The sequence below is a fragment of the Paramisgurnus dabryanus genome, chromosome 24, assembly GCF_030506205.2.
Source record: "Paramisgurnus dabryanus chromosome 24, PD_genome_1.1, whole genome shotgun sequence".
Lineage (NCBI taxonomy): Eukaryota > Metazoa > Chordata > Actinopteri > Cypriniformes > Cobitidae > Paramisgurnus > Paramisgurnus dabryanus.
In genome coordinates, this window is record NC_133360.1 from 14633478 (window position 1) to 14655290 (window position 21813).

The window sequence follows — 21813 nt, forward strand, 5'->3', positions numbered from 1 at the left end:
GGAGTAGGGAACAGTGAACGGAGTAGGGTAGGGACCCTGTTGAATGAAACGCACCTATAGTAACAACTATAAACAAATGAGTAACCAACATCTCAGTAAATGACATGAAATCCACTGTTTCACTCTCATTGGTTGTCATTCCCAAAAGTCGCTCGTTATTTGCATAAAGTTGAACTGTCCTCAACTTTGTCGCATAGCTGGACACTCCCACTTCGTGTTGCTGGTGACGCTGGAAATTGCCAAGCTTTCATTGAAATGAATGAGATCATTCAGGTCACTAGTCGCTGGCGGCGTGCACACAGCTTTACTCTGGTTTTTCATGTTTTTTCACATTTCGCATTGAAAATCCTGCATGAAACCAGAGGTTTAGAGGTCAATGCATGCATTAATCACTTTTATGCAGTGGTATGAAATTCCTAAAGGAACAAAAATGAAAAATTCTGTTGTCTTTTACGTCCCAGGCAGCTGGATACTTTTTTAAATTTCAGGAGTTTAAAAGCCTCAGCTTTTGGTAAAAACATCACTCTGAATTCTGAAAAAAATGGACTTGGTGGGTCTTTGAATTTAAATAAAATAAACATGTATATGCAACACAAAATATTTATATTCCTTGTGTAAACATAATTTAATTGATTAGGATGAAAATGTTTTGTTTGAATGTAAAATGAACACATTATTCTCACATTGATTAAAATTGATTGAATTGAATACTTAAAGCAATAAAATTGAGTTTGCACACAAAATGGCACCTCCTGAGCAGAAGGTGGCAGTAACGCTCAATAAAAAGGACGTCAATCCCCATAAAAGAAGAATAAACATCGTTTGTTTTGGGCGCCAAAATGAAGACTCAGCAGCAGTCAGTCAGAAGAACTCTCTCAGACGGACACCACGTTATTAAAGTAAGTTCTATTATTTATTTATGTTCACTTTATACGTGATACATCTTCACTAGATAGACAGTTTTTTTTACAATATGTAGCCATTGCAATGACTTGTAGTAAAAATGAGTTTGGAGGATGTTGGTGGAGTAAGTTAACGTTACAGTCAGTCAGTCAGTCAGTCAGTAAGTTAACAGTTAAGTGTTAGGCTCATAAAGAAAAACAGCGTTTTAAAAATGTCAGCTGTATAACGTTATTTCACGTTTGGTAGTTTTATCCGAGTTGAAAACTGTCAGATTTGAGTTGACTTTTGAGGCACGTTTTACTCAGCTGTTCTATGGAAACGGTTCAGGACAAATAAAACGCTAACCAAACGTTATTCTGTCCAGAGTAACGTTATCCATGTAAGTAATTTACCAGATGATATCAATTGACTACATTAATAATGACATTGTATGAAACAAACTGTCTGCTTAATCAGATGAACAGACCCGCGTCAGTTATTCGTGACTTCACTACGCCACGAGCAACACTTGATTCAATTAGAAAAAGCTTTTTTTAAATGCCTCGCGTGACGTCTGGTATATTAACTGAAAAAATTGCTTTGAAGTGCCACACCTTAAAGCTGACGTTTTCAGAAGAGCACCTTGTTTTAAGATCTCATTTTGTCCAAAATTGCGTCCTATGACAGATATAATACTTATTTCATTATTGCTCTGTGTATGTGTGACCTTAATCATTTGAGGTTATGTGTTGATTTCACCTCTGAATATTTCCTCTTATAGGTCCATCATCCTTGCATGCGCTACACACTCAAAAGCATTGGTAAGTAATTCCTATCACTGTTTTACTGCTGTTAGGAGCTAAATCTTATTTTTGTAACTAATATACATGTATTATTCTTTGACTCGCAGTACTCTAATATACAATGGTTGGTTAATTTGTTTTCAGATAAATGCTGAATTTAAAAGAATCACTACTGTCTTATGTTCCTGTGTGTCACCTGGACCTCCAATCCAAAAACCTGACGAAACTCTTCTATCAGAAAGGAGGACAGCTAGCAAAAAGACTTCAAAAAATGAATGATCAAATGACAGAAGTAAGTAATATAGATTCATAGACATAAAAATGTGTAAACATTGTTGGAAGTACAGAAAATGTAGTATGTTTTAGTTACATCTTTTGGCACATGGGTCATTAAAACACCTGGGAAGATTTAAAGGGCTAGTTCACCCAAAAATAAAAATTCTCATCACTTACTCCCTATCATGTTGTTACAAACCTTTATAAATGTCTTTGTTCTGATGAACACTAAGGAAGATATTTTGAGGAATGTTTGTTCCCAAACCAATCATAAGCCCCATTCACTTCCATAGTGGGGAAATATAATACTATGGAAGTGAATGGGGCTCATGAACAGTTTGGTTGCAAACATTCCTCAAAATAAATGTCTTCCTTCGTGTTCATCAGAACAAAGACATTTATACAGGTTTATAACAACATGACAGTGAGAAAATGAGATAATTCACTTTTGCTGTTATTGTCAGGTATGGTAGCACACACTCGAAATGTGGCCTCTTTATTTAACTCATTCCAGTCTAGTAAACGCGCACACACACCTGGAGCAGTGGACAGTGCAGCTGCCTTGCTTTGTAACCCATATATTTGTAACCAATTGTAATATGCTGTGGCAATGCACATGGGTCTGTATACTTACATTTATATTTGTTTGCATTGTACTAATTTCCAATGACACTTTAATTGTAACAGTAACTTTTTTCTGTGTCTTTAACTACATTTGTCTGTTTTGTACAGGGCATGGATGAAGTCAGCATCAGTGTGGTCATTTGAAGACACCACTGTTGGGATTTGTGCTCTCAAACAACATGCTTCTTGTGATGAAGAAGAGGATCTTTGTATAGTCCTGGAAGGCATGAAGGTGTTGCAACATCGTGCCATGTTGTTTGAGCTGATGTATGCCTTAAACCTGAGCTATCCTGATCTCTGCTTTATTTTTGAAGAAATCCAAAAGATTTTAATGGAACTGCATTGAGCGTAACTTTAACGAACCGTTTCTTTCAGTGAAAGGATCAGAAAGACTGTGCTGCTCATTTATGTTCTTTTTATTTATCTGTTTTAAGTGTTTTTTCTTATTAAAACATTAACAGTTTGCTGCTCAGAGTTGATTTTGGAAATGGTTGTTGTATTTTGTTAGTGTTGAATCTTTGATTATCAGTTTATACAAATGCTGTAGCTCTGACTTTCTGAAGGATTGATATTTTCCAGTTTGTAAATCCATTTAAAAAATAATAGTACTTACTGTTTTGCATGTCTCTTTGGAATGCAGTGTTTGTGCTTTAGCACTTCTAAATCTACTGTGATAGTAACTATTTTAAACATTTGGGTCAGTTTTACAGATGGGGCTTTTTCTAGTCCCAGACTTTTGCAATGCCTTAATTTGAAAACATATTGCACTGACATATCTTGACATATATCAGTGCCATTGTTTTGTCTCAAGATGTACTCCAGTGTTGTTTTTGTAAGGTAGGTTTGTTTGTAAACTTTTTTTGTAAAAAATATCCTAATATAACTAGGGCCTAGTCATGGAATAATCTACAACCTGTTTGGGAAATTGCCCCTTTGTATGTACTGCATGTGCTGATTGTTGTAATAGTTATTGACTGTTGTTGAATTAATGTGTAGTGATTTAAATGAATTGATGATCTGAAAGCAGTGGTTTGCCTCAATATCACTAAACTTTTGTTTAAAACTCTTTGCTTTTTATGCCAATGCAAATGTATTTTGTATTTAAAAAAGAAATAAATAACATTTGGATAATTATGGATGATTATTCTGGTTCCAGAAACATAATGAAATTGCTTTAGAGTTACATATAAGCATTAAAAAAGCATGTTGGAATTACAGATGAAAATCTAGTCCCCTTACATAATAAAATTACTTAAACATTACAAAATAAATGTGTTATAGTAAAGAGAAATAGCACTTTGAGTCAACATATTTATATTAGACTACTTGAAACAATTAAAATGTTTTGGTCTGACACATAAAAATTAAATGAGGAAAATTATGTTGGTTTAACACAATCGGATTATGTGGGACCGATGTACACATTAAAATTACGTAAATTGAAAGGATTTTTTTTTTCAGTGATGGGTTATTTTTAACAAAACACATGGTGGGTTATAAATTAACATATGTTTGGTTTTTGTTAACCCAACCATGAGTTGAAACAACCCAGCATTGCATTGAAACAACACAATATAACCCAACATGTGTTCTGTTAAAAATAACAGATTTTTAAAGTGATGCTACGCTAGCAGTTTAATCTTTTTTTTACAATATCTTTTTTGTCTTCTACAGTTGAAATAAAGTCAGAATGAACATCTGGATGAGAAGTGTAATTTTCGGAAGAACAGTTATTTTTGTTTAAGTCCGACCCCACACTTTTATAAAAAAGGTACAAAAGTTTCACTGGGACGGTACCTTTTTTAAAAGGTCCTAATATGTACCATTTAGGTACAAATATGTAGGTACCAATATGCACCTTTTAAGCACAAAAAAGGTTGCGCCTCAGTGACAACTTTTGTGCCTTTGTGTATTTTTGAGAGTGCAGCATACTATAGCATCATATGCATGCTTGAGATTATCTTTATAACCACTTTTCACTTTTCATATTCACTCTTTTTTGTGCCTTCAGTGTGTTTAATTCCCTCAGTGTTTAAATGGAAATATCTATAGCTCTTAAATATAAATTTAACCATAAACCATCGAGTCTGATACATTGAGCTCATAGAGTATTCAGTGCCACTTCATTTTAAATCATGTCACATTAGTTGATGTCCCTGCAGACATGAAGACAACCCTCTATACCTTGTTTTTCAGGATGAAAGGCGCTCTCTCTCTCTCTCTCTCTCTCTCTCTCTCTCTCTCTCTCTCTCTCTCTCTCTCTCTCTCTCTCTCTAATGGATGGTCTTGCTTGAATGACAGTGTAATCTCATGTCACATTTTCAGTCTTCTCTATTTTCATTCCATCATCACCAATGCAACCTTAAACATTTTATTTACCATTTTAGACTCCCTCTTTCTCATTGAAATGTATTTTTACCAATTTAGGATTTTTCGGGCATCTACAATATGTGACCCTGAAGTCTAGGCTAAAGTTTCATAATCTAATAATGAGATTAGGGGCATTAAAGTTTGATTTTAATCATTGATGATTTCACATTGATTTCAATCTTTGACATGATCTTACTCAGTCAATATTAATAATATCAAGGTAAATTTCTAATATACGCTTATAATACCTGGGTGATAACTACTCGGAATCACGACGTATGTCACGTGATATATCAACATGGCGGATGTAGTACGTCCGAGTCTCATTCATACTACCAGGATTCATACTAAACAGTACCTACTGTTTTAATGGTCAGTAAGTAGGTGGTTAATCTTATTCATAACGTATTGTCACAGTATGTGGTTTCGAACGCAGCCATGGCTTTTCTTCTGCGGCACATATTGAGTTTCTGCAAGATAGCGCCCTTTGGCTTTTGGATGTAGCGGCATTTCACCATAAATCATTGGGAAGCATGGCAAGCATCATCGGCCGATTTATCGGTGCACCCCTATCAAGGATATATTTTCACAGAATGTTCTTTGTTTTTTACAGAATGATTTTATGTACAAAACATTAAAACACACACAAAAAAAGAATGACTTTAGCTAGGTTTTCACAGGCAGGGTCACATACTTTGTATGACTATGTTTCATAACACACTTTTATATTAGATTTCTTTACACAATGTTTTTTGTTTCTGTTGCTTAATAGTTGTCTTTTAAAGCATGGTGATGATCCTATATGTACGCACAGCATGAATCTCCTGACAGACATAATTCAGGACATTCTGAGCATTGGGCTTTGCATAATTCACGAACGATTCGCTGTGATTAATTATTAATAACTCATTGACTAAAAACATATCTTGATCAATGATAACAAAGTGGATGAAATGCAGAAAAGTAGATATTTGATAACGATTCAGAGTCGGTAGATGTTAAAGTTAAAACATTAGATTTGAACCTGATCAAATTGTAAAGTACAGGTAGACGTAATCACTAGCTAGCTTTAACATTCTCCGCAGTTTTAAGCAATAGAAGTCTGCACATGAATACATCAAATGTGCATACGATCATTGTTGGCATATTCATCGTAAGATGACAGAATTTGTATCAGTTTGAAGATCTGGTGAAGCATTGTCTTAGCAGTGCAAAAGTCCGCACGTCAACGCGTCTTCACATTGACTTAACATTGAAATCACTCGCGCTTGAAACGTCTTCCAAATGCATAAATGTAAATCAATAGCCTTTAGAATTTTTTTATCATAAAGCAAAACACAAATGTACCCAAATATCTAAAGCTATGTTGAAATATTATCATTCACTCTGTCCCAGTTAAGTAAGCATTTTTGCACACAGTATGGTATGATAGTCTTTTTAAGGAAGTGTTGCCACTGCGCCGCCATGTTTGCAACACTTCCAGGTCTTATTACGGCAAGACCTGTAATATACTGTGCATGCACAAAGTCCCTGCTATAAGGGTTGGCGATTGGTTTACTTTACTGGAAGGTGTGACTAGAGCGGGCTTATTGACCCAATTCATATCAATACCAGTGATGCATCTTAATATGAAATATCTTTGGCGGTTTGCTTCAATACATGAAATAGCTCTAGCATTTAATTCATTCATGCGCTGCATGACTTCAGACTGACAGCGAAATGTTTTGATAGACATGTCCACAGGCAACATTTTCTTTCTTTTTCAACACTGACAGCTATACTAGCTACATAGTGGTGATACCAAGTCAAATTTATGGTATGTGAAGTGTGAACAGAGTCAAAGGAAAACGCTTTTGAAAGCAGTGAAGCCTTTGTCCTGAATCAGTCAATTAAATAAAAATTATATTGTATAATGAAAGCCTGATGTTAGATATACAAGTCATTGATGTGTTTAGACAAAAACCAGTCTTTGAAATCACATTTACCATCAGGAGATAATACCGTTAAATGAAGCGGTCTTAGATAGTTTTACAATGTATTCACTACTAAGATTAGCATTAGATTGCTAGGCTGAACACCAGGACAAAGCTCATTTGTTGTAGAGGGCAGAGAGGAGATACAGATTTAAGATGCAGTGGTTACAGACAGCAAGTGAACAATCTCATTATTCTAAATGAACAAAGTCACTGTAACCTTCATTTTGGGCCTTTATTGTTTAAAAGGATGAAAAGATAAAAAAAGTGTTAGATGGGTATATTTACAGACCTTTATAGGTCAATGGGAATCTGAAACTCAATTGGAAAGTTGCTCATTCGAGCGCAGTAGATTAACTGCATAGGTCAAATTCTCGGGCCATGCCTGATCAAATATATGGAAATGCATTTCTTGCCAGTCAGGCTTTGACTTTGCTCGCATCTTCTAGCCGTCCAAAAGAACCAAAATGTCATTTTCAGAATTTCATATGATGTGAGACTGCAGGGGGTTAGAAATTGAAATATAAAATATTGGACTAATTTAAAAGGACAGGAAAAACGTGCATTTAATTGAATAAGTACCAGCACCCAAACCAAACTAGAAATTCTGTGTGTGCTTTCTGAATCTTGTTCATATTCTGCTCAGATTTTGAGGATAATCTCAATCTGCAGCGTCAGCGTGTAAGAGAAAAGCTTTATTAAAGGATTAGTCCATTTAAAAAAAAAATCCAGATAATTTACTCACCACAATGTCATGCAAAATGTTGATGTCTTTCTTCGTTCAGTCGAGAAGAAATTATATATATATATTTTTTTGAGGAAAACATTTCAGGATTTTCTCATTTTAATGGACTTTAATGGACCCCAACACTTAATACTTAACTCAACACTTAACAGTTTTTTTCAGTGGAGTTTCAAAGGACTATAAATGATCCCAAACGAGGCATAAGGGTCTTATCTAGCGAAACGATTTTCATTTTTGACAAGAAAAATTAAAAATATGCACTTTTAAACCACAATTTCTCGTCTATCTCCGGTCCTGTGATGCGCCCGCACGACCTCACGCAATACATCATCACGTCAAGAGGTGACGAATTATGTTTGCGAAACTACGCCCCAGTGTTTACAAGTGTGGAGAAAGAGGACCGTTACTAATTAATGTCTTTGTGTCAGTTTATTGTTTAAAATGGTCCGCAAATGTGCGTTTCATATATGTAACACGTGACCTTTCTACGTCACTACGCAATTACGTGAGGTTGAGCTGGCGCATCACAGGACCGGAGATAGACGAGAAGTTAAGGTTTAAAAGTGCATATTTTTTATTTTTCTTGTCAAAAATGACAATCGTTTTGCTAGATAAGACCCTTATGCCTCGTTTGGGATCATTTAGAGTCTTTTGATTGGGAATCAAACCCGTGAGCTTTGCATTTCTAACACTATCAATAGATTGGTTGAATGTTTTTCTTTTTCTAATGCTTTTAACTAAATATTGAAACAAAAAACCTAAACATTTCCATTTTAACATGCCAATAAATGTAAACCATGCCCTAATAACTTTCTCAACATAATCTTAACTACATTTCTGCAAAAGTCACTTAAAACGTCATTGCAATTTCTGTCCTCTGCAAGTGAATGTGTCGAGTCATCACATTGTGCCGTGTGAGTACACGAAACACCTTAACACGCTAAAGCTCTCAGCAAGTCAAAACTAATCAGGTCGATGCGTAGCAACTTTCCAACCACTGTCATTTTAGTTGGATCGTTCGTGCTAGAAAGATTCACTCCCCGCTGGCATGAGGCCAGAGGTCAGGCAATCACAACAAACTGCAGACTGGCCATTTACAGCTTTAATACTATAGAGCGGCAGTCTCAGTCTTAAATTTCAATTTATTCCTCACTAAAGCTGTTGTGGGGCTTAAGAAGGCTTAGAATATAACAGATGAGTTGTGTGAAGCACCCCTTATAGATGCTTTTATGTTGCTTTTTATCATTTTAGAGCTTATTGGACATGTCTGGACAAAAATAGATTTTTCTATTAATAGTTTTTAATGTGGTTGATTCAGTATTGATTTTAAAAAACCCTGAATAAATTTTTTTCTACATATTTATCTTCATTGACCATATGATCTCATTAACATCATAATACTCTTCGACAGCTAGATGCAACTTATGTCATGTTACAACGGCAAGCCTGGCATTCATTCAGTGCTTAAAATTGCGGATACAGGTGTGTTGTTATTACCACAAAGAAAAATACTTGATGACAACTTGTTCAACAATTTTTATGCCATTAACTAAGGCCTAAATGTTGTGGGGGTTGAGACTATTCAACAAGGACCAATTATAATGCATTTTGACCAACATGACATAAGCAATTGATAATGTAGGAAACAGCAGAGAATTGTACATACAAGTGCTGGTCATATAAAAGAATATCATCAAAAACTTTATTTATTTCTCTAATTCCATTCAAAAGGTGAAACTTGTACTCATTAAACACATACTGATATATTTCAAATGTTTATTTCTTTATATTTTGATGATATAACTGACAACTAAAGATTAGGAAAATCCCAAATTCAGAATCTCAGAAAATTAGAATATTGTGAAAAGGTTAAATTTTGAAGACACCTGGTGCCACACACTAATCAGCTAATTAACTCAAAATACCTGCAAAGGCCTTTACATTTTCTCTCAGTCTAGTTATGTAGGCTACACAATCATGGGTAAGACTGATGAATGACAGTTGTCCAAAAGATGACCATTGACACCTTGCACAAGGGGGTCAAGACACAAAAGGTCATTGCAAGAGAGGCTTGCTGTTCACAGAGCTCTGTATCCAAGCACATCAATAGAGAGGCGAAGGGAAGGAAAAGATGTGGTAGAAAAAAGTGTACAAGCAATAGGGTTAACAGCACCCTGAAGAGAATTGTCAAACAAACAAAACCTATTCAAAAATGTGGGGGAGATTCACAAGGAGTGGACTGCAGCTGGAGTCAGTGTTTCAAGAACCACTACGCACAGACGTATGCAAGACCTGGGTTTCAACTGTTGCATTCCTTGTGTCAAGCCAGTCTTGAACACTCTTGAAGCGTCTCAAAGAGGAAAAACCTTGACTCCTGCTGAGTGGTCCAAAGTTATGTTCTCTGATGAAAGTACATTTTTCATTTCTTTGGAAATCAGGATCCCATAGTCTGGAGGAAGAGAAACACACAATCCACATTGCTTGAGGTCCAGTGTAAAGTTTCCACAGTGAGTGATTTCATCTGCTGGTGTTGCTCCACTGTGTTTTTTGAGGTCCAAGGTCAACACAGCCGTACACCAGGAGGTTTTAGAGCACTTCGTGCTTCCTGCTGCTGACCAACTTTATGGAGATGCAGATTTCATTTTCCAACAGGACTTGTGCGAAAGCTACCTGTGCCTGGTTTGAGGACCATCGAAAATCTATGGGGTATTGTGAAGAGGAAGATGCAATTTGTCAGACCCAACAATGTAGATGAGCTGAAGGCCACTATCAGAGGAACCTGGGCTCTCATAACACCTGAGCAGTGTCACAGACTGATTGACTCATTGCTGCAGTATTTCAGGTAAAAAGAGCCTTAACTAATTTAGTTAGTGCTGATCATGTTTATACTTTTCAGTTGGCCCAAAATTAGAATATTGCACATGTAATCATTTGCATGGATGTACCAAAGCATTTTCAACCTTCTTCAAAGAAATAAGAAACTGATCTGAGAAATGTACCAAAACGACTGAGAAAAACTGTAATCTACCATTTGTAAGCTGAAGTGCACTCTTCTTATTTTAAGAATTTTTTATTGGAATTGCATTACCTACGTTCACTAAATCGAATTGAGAATCTAATTAAATTAAGAGACTGTGAATCACAGTTGAATAGAATAAGAACATCTGAATTAATACCCAGCGAGGAACAGTTCTCCCAAATATGAAATTTCTTTCATAAATGATTGCCATCTCAGATGTATATGACTTCAAATGCTGTCATGTTATCTTCTTATACAGGGTTCTGCATAGCGAAGCTTCAAAGGCACACCCATCCATCATTAAAATAATCCAAATGACTCCAGTGGGTTAATAAATGTCATCTGAACCAAAGCTATACATTAACGTTAATAATTTAAGCTTATTTAGTGATCAGTATGATGGATCATGTTTGGGTAAACTATTCCTTTAACAGCTCTTGTCCCATTCACTTTCATTATATAGTAGAAAAGAGTGATCAAACATATTTTTAAAAAACATGTTTTCATGTTAATAAAAGAAGAAAGTCAACCCGGTTGGAAATGACAGGAAGATAAGTAAATGATGTAAATGAATGATTTTACCAGTGTGGTATTCGCATTTTGCAATAAAGCGAGGGCGAAAGCCTGTGCTGTATTTTCTGATGATGACTTTTGCAGTTGACTCATAGCACGGCGAGTGGCGGAGATAAGTCTGAGACGCCGGGTGATATTTCAGCCTTGTTGTTGTCTTTTTGCTGGACATGATCATTATCAACGCTGGGGGCAGCTGAGAAAGGTCAGTCTCCCGCTGATCAACCAAATAAGCCAGCTTTAAGATAAATTATTTATCAACCTGATGGGCTAAAGTAATGGCGCGGACACACGGCTGTAATTTCTTGCTGTAGACAAGAATTGCATTGTAAAATGGCTATCAGCGTATATTACTATAATTCATGGGTCAACATTTTTCGTTTGATAGTTTTATGAGTGGTGTGCCTTCAGTACACTCTTAAAAATACTGGGTTATTTTCAAACCAGCATGGGTCAAAAAGGAATGAACCCAGCTGTTGGGTTGTAACCCGGAAAATTTTTATATTTTACAAAACAATGGGTTAAAACAACCCAGCATAGGTTAAATGAAAGTTTTGAAATGTTGAAATTATCTTCATACGTGCTAAATTCATGAGAACGTTTTAACACAAGCCTTTTTATTCTGCTGTAATATATAACACTATAAACAATAAAATATGTAATTTTTATATACAAACTATTCAATCTTGACATGCACATTATCTGGTTCATGTTGGTCCAGTTTAATTCAGAGGACTCGTTGTTTTGGTGTATTCTTTTTCGTTGATAAAGTATTTATTTTAGATGCAATTTTGTAATATTTACAGCTTAAATTCTCTAATATATTTTTTAAAACATTTAAAATCATTCCGCAGATTTTTCCAAAAAATGTCCACAGAAAAAGCAAAAATGTCAGCAGATTCTGTCTGGCCCTGTACATAGATGGGTTATGAGTGCCACGTCAACCACAGCCTTGTAATCTTACTTTGTGGCCTAAGGAAACTGAGTGATTTTTAATGCATCATTCCCTCAAACAGAAATATGTGTCCAAACAAAATTCAATTTTGAGCTGAGAACAAGCAATTACTTTCAATAGCGTTGAAGAACAATAACATCTATTGTAGCAACCAAATGCATGTACATAGAATACTCCACCCCTCTGTGAACATTCAGGAAAATAACAGCTGTTTAAATTTTGAAGGCAAGCAGAATCTGAATGAGACTCTCTTCAAAACAGGTGTCTCGGAATGTTGAATGGTCTAACAATGAGCTATTTTAAGTATAGTTTATGGTCCTTGAAATTTCACTTGCTTTCCTCCTACTGAAGTATGGAGTTTGATAACAACCCAGCAAGCAATTGCTGTCATTTCACCTTCTATAAGCCAGCTGTGAGTAACCCACTTCAAATTTTACTTTATTTTAGTCTAGACGTCTGGGTTTGCTTTTGAAGGACTCATGGCCCTAATGGGCACATGTTCTTTGGGCTCCTCAATAGCAACTTCTGAAGTTTTGTTCCAGCGTGCTTGAAAAAGATTGACTGAACATACCACGCTTGACTGACACATGGTAATTGTGAGCCCAGTCCTCAAGAGTGGAGGCTTGGCGCAGTTGCCTCGAAAATAGGGCAGAGCTAAGGAATATTGTTCCTTCAGCATTTCCGTCTTCCCTGCTCGGTTCATTATTTTAAGGTGTAATTTCATCAGGCTATAAAAGCGATGCTTCAGCGAAGGCTGGTCTTTAGATGCTGAACAAAGGCCCCTGGATTCACTCGCAATAGAAAGCTTTTCTGAGTCACGGGGCCTCTTGTGTTGCGATTCATCACAGTCGCTCTCGCACCCAGAAGAAGTAGGCAGAAGTGTGAGGGAGAGCGAAGCTTTGTCGCTTTCTTTTTTGAAATCTGTTTCGTTTTAAGGTCCATCAAAGCGCCTCTTGAGAAATCTTGAGAGGGTGTGTCGTTGGCGAAGCTCCTGTGTCACATCTGGAAATGAAAGGAGTTTGCGAATAAGCATTAGAGAATAATAAATGTAATTGAATGTTTGAGGCTCGACTCCAATAAATATGGTGATAAGCCCATTCTTTAGGCTCCAAGTGAATAATTGAATTTCCTTGTGGATATCTTGGACTTTGACCATCAAATGCGCTGTAGAAGTGACAGCTGTGGGAGATGCGTGGCATTCGAAAATTGTTGTGAAAATACTCTGCCCCCTCATCTCCCGAAATAATCAAGGCTGCCATGGAGTGCATTAGCTTGGGTCATGGCAGATGGCATTTCTCATTGACACCTCTCGGCTGGAAACCTAAGTAGCTCGGCGCTATGTCTTCATTGTCTTGATTTCAGAGTGACTGTATCTGTTGTGAAGCAGGCAATCATATTCAGCTTTCTCTGTCCTCTTCTGACAGATCCCTTCACTTGATCCGCTTATGTGGAAATATACCATCTGGATCCTTGGCTTTTTCTAAAGAACCTCATTCTGTATTCTCTTAAATGCCTTCAAATGTGTGATAATTTCCTTGAATAGGTCTTGAATGTTCACTTTAGACAGCACACCCACAGATCTCCCACAATCGAGACAAAAAGACAAACATATAGGGCCCTATTTTAACAATCTAAGTGCATGGTCTAAAGTACACCGCGCAAGTGCACTTAAGGCGTGTCCGGATTCACTTTTGCGAGTTTAAAGGTCCCGTTCTTTCTGTGTTTTTGAACCTTTGATTGTGTTTACAGTGCGCAATATAACATGTGTTCATGTTTCACGTGTAACAACTTCCTTGTTCTTTGAAGTCCCTCCTTTAGAAATACTTAACGAGTTCTGATTGTGTAGTTTGTTTAGTGTGTTGTGATTCGATAGCAGCTTAGCTTGCTGTTAGCTTAGCTGGCGACTGACGTATTCCTGTGGGCGGAGTTTAGTCAAAAAATTGTTTTATTGACGTCATTAAAGCAGGAAGTAGAGGGCTGTAGTCCAAACCGGCCGTTCATAGGCTTTGAAAGGAGAATTCTTTTAAAGAAAATATATCGCCTGGCAGTGAACTTTGAGCTTTATCATTTTACAGCTATTATTTATGCTATTATAGCAACAATCAGGAAGAACGTGACCTTTAATGAAAAAATGGTCTTTGCGCCTTGCACGCACAGTCTAAAAGGGTTGTTCCTATTCTCGTAATGAATAATGGGATAGGCATAATGAATAGGAGCAAATGCATTTGCTATTTAAACAACGTGACGTTGGACTTAAAAATGATAACTGCTTTGGGCTAAAACTAGCAAAAAACGCTTGAATCGCGCATTGTGCTAAATTGGGCCAGGTGTATGATAGCTGTATGACAGACAGACATATAGACAGATAGATAGATTTGACAAACCTGATAGATAGCCAGCCAGCCAGATAGATAGACAGAACGGTAAACATAAATACAGACAGACAGATAGATAGACAGACATATAAATAGATTTGACAAACCTGATAGATAAACAGACAGACAGGTAGGCAGACAGAAAGACAGACATATTCCAGATAGAAAGAAACACCTGATAGATAGATAGGTAGATAGATAGATAGACAGACAGACAGACAGACAGACAGACAGACATATAGACAGATTTATAGATTTGACACACCCGATACCTAGATAGACAGACAGGCAGGTAAGCAGACAGACAGATTTGACGTACGCGATAGATAGACACACTCGATAGATAGACAGACAGACAGACAGACAGACAGACATATAACATATAGACGGATTTATAGATTTGACACACCCGATACATAGATAGACAGACAGGCAGGTAAGCAGACAGACAGATTTGACATACCTGATAGATAGACACACCCATTAGATAGACAGACAGACAGACAGATAGATTTATAGATTTGACACACCCGATACATAGATAGACAGACAGGCAGGTAAGCAGACAGACAGATTTGACGTACCCGATAGATAGACACACTCGATAGATAGATAGATAGATAGATAGATAGATAGATAGATAGATAGATAGACAGACAGACAGACAGACAGACAGACAGACAGACAGACAGACAGACAGACAGACAGACAGACAGACATGTAACATATAGACAGATTTATAGATTTGACACCCCCGATACATAGATAGACAGACAGGCAGGTAAGCAGACAGACAGATTTGACGTACCCGATAGATAGACACACTCGATAGATAGATAGATAGATAGATAGATAGATAGATAGATAGATAGATAGATAGATAGATAGACAGATAGACAGATAGACAGACAGACAGACAGACAGACAGACAGACAGACAGACAGACATATAGATATAGACAGACATATAGATTTGACACACCCAATACATAGATAGACAGACAGACAGATAGATAGACATAATGGTAAACATAGACAGACAGACAGGCAGGCAGGCAGACAGACAGATAGATAGTTGGACAGACAGGTAGACAGACAGGCATACAGACAGATAAACAGACAGAAAGATAGTTAAACAGAATGATAAACATATAGACAGAAAGACAGATATTTTTTGACAAATAGACAGACAGACAGACAGACAGATAGATAGACATAATGGTAAACATATGTCAGACAGACATACATACAGACAGATAGATAGATAAATAGAATGATAAACATATAGATAGACAGACATATAGATAGTTTTGACAAACCAGACAGACAAATAGATGGATAATTAACAGAATGATAAAAATATAGAGGGACAGATAGACAGACAGACAGATAGTTTTGACAAATAGATAGACAGACAGGCAGGCAGGCATATAGACAGATAGATACATAGATAAAAGAATGATAAACATATAGGCTATAGAGAGAGACAGACAGATAGATAGACATATAGATAGATAGATAGATAGATAGATAGATAGATAGACAGACAGACAGACAGACAGACAGACAGACAGACAGACAGACAGACATATAGACAGATAGAATTGAAAGACATGATAGATAGACAATACATATATACAGACCGATAGACAGACAGATAGACAGGAAGACAAACAGATAGTATGTCCAGCTTGCTACTCCTCCCCCTTCCAACTCCCTCATCAAAACAATTAAGCATCTTGATCTACTCAGCTTGCTCTGACAGGCATAATTAAAGGTCACAGCCAGAAGGTTCAGCCAGTTAACTACCCATCTTGTAGTGGAGATGCCTTGATCCAGTCCTTTTAGACATTCAGCGCTGGTTCTGTAGAAATCAATAGAGGTTATCGTTATCAAGATTGCAATAATACATCAAGCAATCAACTCTAACATGAAACCAGAAGAAACCAGGCTGGTGCCTGACTTTAAGTCTGCTTTATCTCTGATTGATGGACTCGAAATCAACATTGGAAAGTCACACAATCGCCTTTGATTTTCTTTCATCTTTGTCTTTTTTCTCAAGCTCAGCATGCTGCTGACCCTCACTCTTTTTCATTTCCTGGTGGTTCAGCCTCACAAAGTTCCCTCATTAACACCAAAGTTGGTCCCACCCTCACATTTTAGCCTAACTAGGGAGCCCAATGGAGTTCATAATTTATTGTTTCTTTGGATCTCAATGATAACAGTGCAGTAAAAAGGCCTTTAAATAATTTAAACTGGAGAATTTAACAGAAAATAAGACTGTGGGAGCTATTTTCAGGATGTGAGCTAGTAAGGCGACCTACTGTATAGTGTGTGTGTGTATATACAGTCTTGTTCAAAATAATAGCAGTACAACGTGACTAACCAGAATAATCAAGGTTTTTAGTATATTTTTTTATTGCTACGTGGCAAACAAGTTACCAGTAGGTTCAGTAGATTCTCAGAAAACAAATGAGACCCAGCATTCATGATATGCATGCTCTTAAGGCTGTGCAATTGGGCAATTAGTTGAATTAGTTGAAAGGGGTGTGTTCAAAAAAATAGCAGTGTGGCATTCAATCACTGAGAAATAAATTTTGTGAAGAAACAGGTGTGAATCAGGTGGCCTCTATTTAAGGATGAAGCCAACACTTGTTGAACATGCATTTGAAAGCTGAGGAAAATGGGTCGTTCAAGACATTGTTCAGAAGAACAGCGTACTTTGATTAAAAAGTTGATTGGAGAGGGGAAAACCTATAAAGAGGTGCAAAAAATGATAGGCTGTTCAACTAACATGATCTCCAATGCCTTAAAATGGAGAGCAAAACCAGAGAGACGTGGAAGAAAATGGAAGACAACCATCAAAATGGATAGAAGAATAACCAGAATGGCAAAGGCTCAGCCAATGATCACCTCCAGGATGATCAAAGACAGTCTGGAGTTACCTGTAAGTACTGTGACAGTTAGAAGACGTCTGTGTGAAGCTAATCTATTTTCAAGAATCCCCGCAAAGTCCCTCTGTTAAAAATAAGGCATGTGCAGAAGAGGTTACAATTTGCCAAAGAACACATCAACTGGCCTAAAGAGAAATGGAGGAACATTTTGTGGACTGATGAGAGTAAAATTGTTCTTTTTGGGTCCAAGGGCCACAGGCAGTTTGTGAGACGACCCCCAAACTCTGAATTCAAGCCACAGTACACAGTGAAGGCAGTGAAGCATGGAACATGATATGGGCATGTTTCTCCTACTATGGTGTTGGGCCTATTTATCGCATACCAGGGATCATGGATCAGTTTGCATATGTTAAAATACTTGAAGAGGTCATGTTGCCCTATGCTGAAGAGGACATGCCCTTGAAATGGTTGTTTCAACAAGACAATGACCCAAAACACACTAGTAAACGGGCAAAGTCTTGGTTCCAAACCAACAAAATTAATGTTATGGAGTGGCCAGCCCAATCTCCAGACCTTAATCCAATTGAGAACTTGTGGGGTGATATCAAAAATGCTGTTTCTGAAGCAAAACCAAGAAATGTGAATGAATTGTGGAATGTTGTTAAAGAATCATGGAGTGGAATAACAGCTGAGAGGTGCCACAAGTTGGTTGACTCCATGCCACACAGATGTCAAGCAGTTTTAAAAAACTGTGGTCATACAACTAAATATTAGTTTAGTGATTCACAGGATTGCTAAATCCCAGAAAAAAATTTTGTGTACAAAATAGTTTTGAGTTTGTACAGTCAAAGGTAGACACTGCTATTTTTTTGAACACACCCCTTTCAACTAATTGCCCAATTGCACAGCCTTAAGAGCGTGCATATCATGAATGCTGGGTCTTGTTTGTTTTCTGAGAATCTACTGAACCTACTGGTAACTTGTTTGCCACGTAGCAATAAAAAATATACTAAAAACCTTGATTATCTTGGTTAGTCACATTGTACTGCTATTATTTTGAACAAGACTGTATACCGGTATATAAAATTAATTAAAATAACATTTTACAATGAATTATAAAACCGTTACATCCGGTCCTAGATGCAGAGTTATGTGTGTCATTAAATCCCCTGATGTGTTCTTGCTTTGCCCATCGGGAGGTGACTTGTGTGGACTTTCAAAAGCCAAGTTTCCCAGAATGCATTTAGCATCAACAACCATGTAGCAGAAAACTTATTCCAAATATTACTGTTTCTGTGTCACTTAATGTTGTTTTAAAAGCTGTTTTGGCGAGAATACAAAGGTGTAAACTAGTAGTAAAGATTGCTCTTATTTGACAGTTTTCAGATATGTGAGTTTTAGGTGTTCAGCGGGAGGTCAGCGCTCATGTACCACGCTGAGTACAGCTTGCTTTCGGGAAGTCTTCTGAAATTTGCCACTGGCTTTGAAATATCAGCGTCTGATTTATTAAGTTACACTATAAAAAATGTAGCATGAAGGTTTTGAAAAACTAAATTTTTCAAGTCAATTCAACCCACTTTTTTAAGGTTTGATTTGGGTTAAGTCTGCAAAAACATGTTGCAATTGTTTAATTAATTTTTATTTTAAAATAACATTAACATATATGTTGATATGATGATTTTTTTACAGTGCTATATCATTTTTTACAGTGCCCTTTACTTATTCAAGATAACACACAGCCTCCCGTACCTGATTGCTTACATAATGAATATGTAAATCGTCCATGTAAGTCATATTAATAAAAATGAAATACTAAACAGTAGAGTACTTGTTTTACACCACTAGTAATAAATGTTCTGGAAATAAGAAGTTTTCCTTAATGTATGTAACTATACATTTCATAGGTGATAATAATGGTAAACAGTTTTTGCTGCAAAGTCTATACTTATATATTCAAATTCAGTCAAATCAAACACATTAGTAATGATGCATTGTTTTTATACATGATTTTGCAGAGTGCAACATCCTTGTTGGTCCTGAAATAATATTCCTGACAACCAATCAGATTTTAGGGTTAATGCAGATTTTACAGTTAGGACTGAGTTAGGGGCTTATACATCATATGAATCATTTTATTTATCATAATGGGTTTGTTATAGTTATGGGTTTGGTTTGAACTTTCTTGGCATTTATTTCTTGTACAAGGATTGTTGTTCCAGGACCAACACAAGATGTTGACCCAGAACACAGATACTAAGGTTTCAAAATGCTTGTCTATTTACACACAATGATTGAATGGAGCATGCGTCCCAAAACCAATAGTGGGATTGGAAAATGGAGAACAAAAATGTTTAACGGCTGACTGCTATTTTTATCCAAATCAAACAGATCAATTCAATTGAAATTTTCACAATTGTTCTCTTAAATATGTTATATTTTAAGCTTTGTGTAATGAAAAACTAAAACAGTTTTCAAACTCGTGGGTAAAAAAATTACCTCCACCAAGAATGTAAATTAAGGAAGGAGGTTTTAACTTGAATAGGTGGCAGGTGGAAGTTGAAAATTTAAATACCCTTTCCTATGAAACTATACTCCGTTGACCCGTCCCACCCGTAACACTGTATGCAATTAGTCACATCTAGAGGTTTGTGTGTAGTACCAGTTAAGAGAACTGTGAGACTTTATATTCAATTCTGTGTCCGGGGTTTCGCTTAGGTGAGCAAGAATTCATTAATTCTGTGCCTTCTCCAAAGTTGAGTGCATATTGATGTTAAGTCTGTTGCATCATCTCTTTTTGGATGTTTAAAAGTGCAGAACTTCATTTTTCTACACTGTAATGAATGTAGTGGTATTGCATCTTTATGTAGATTTGGAATTTATTATGTTAAGCAATAAGGTATGAGAGGCAGGGTGTATCATGGAAAAAGTGTTGTTACGATGGTAAGCGGAGTGCCTGCAACCCCTTCAGCGCAACTTATTCATCATTAAGTACTAACCTGAAGTACCATATTGATTTACGGTTACCACACAATACAAAAGCAATATATATATATATATATATATATATATATATATATATATATATATATATATATATATATATATATATATATATATATATATATATATATATATATATATATATATATATATATATATATATATATATAGCATAATATATCAACACAACCTTCATAAAGTAAAATTACTAAAGAGCTCAACAGTTTTCACCTACTATATAGTACATAAGTAGGCGGTTTTGGATGCAGCAAAATGTTTATATATGTTTACGTTACTAATGGCCGTTACTGATAGCGAGTGTTTAGTTCATTGTCAATAAAAGGCTTGTGGGGGGGTACAGAAGTGAAGCGAAGTCGGTCCACATGCCTTGTTCGTGCAACCAAAATCACGGCAGGTTCCGTTAAAGATAAACATTTTGCACTAAATGCTGAACAAAACGCTTCCACTGCACGAAAAAAGCTATAGCTGCACAGATATTTGGCCGCTTGCTGCGTACCGTGAAACACCCATTAGGTTGCTGCGCAGTAATACACTGAATCATTCGGTGCAGCGGTCATAGCTGTGTTTTATCATAAATAAAGTACAGCTATTGACCAATCAGAACTAACTAACTAAAAATAAGAATTAAAAACATTATTTTAACGGTTAATTTAAAAAAATTAAGGCACATTCTGAACGTCGATTCTGGCAACGACCCGCCCACAAATGGGTCATCATAGGTCTGACCTACAAACAGAACTATAAGAAAAAAGCATCTACATTAAATACAGGTTTACTATCACCAAAGACAAAACATGGTTTGTGTGGTGAATTATTGGCTTTTATTGTTGACATTTTGTAACCAAACATTATCTGCATCTTAAAAACTGTACATATTTTTGGGATTAACTGTGTTGGATTAAGTGGAAACAAATGACAACCACCGTTCTAATATACTTGTATACAATCTTAAAGGAGTAGTCTACTTTATAGATGGGGCCCATTGACTTACCATAGTATTTTTTTCCTACTATAAAAAGTCAATGGACCCCATCTTTAAAGTGGACTACTCCTTTAAGAATATTATAGATTAATTATACAATTCAGGCAAACATTAAAGAAAGTTGAGCCTTTATATACTGATAACAAAGCTTGAAACTGCTTAGGCAAAATGTCACTCCACTCCATTATACAGTACAGTGAGTTTGGATCTTATAGTCAGGTTGGCTCATTAATGGTCTCTAGTGCCATCTCATCTGCATGCCCTCAGCTTCAGGAAAGAGAGTTCAAAGACCAATTCCTCTTTTTAACTTGAGCTATATATATAT

General features: G+C 36.4%; 1 long non-coding RNA gene across 1 annotated transcript; it reads left to right on the forward strand.

Annotated features, from left to right (window-relative positions):
• Nucleotides 1-1461: 1461 nt before the first annotated feature.
• Nucleotides 1462-3719, forward strand: LOC135728581 (uncharacterized). Its single transcript, XR_010525620.2, has 3 exons — nt 1462-1703; nt 1830-1977; nt 2694-3719. It is a non-coding gene; the product is annotated as an uncharacterized lncRNA (long non-coding RNA).
• Nucleotides 3720-21813: the final 18094 nt, after the last annotated feature.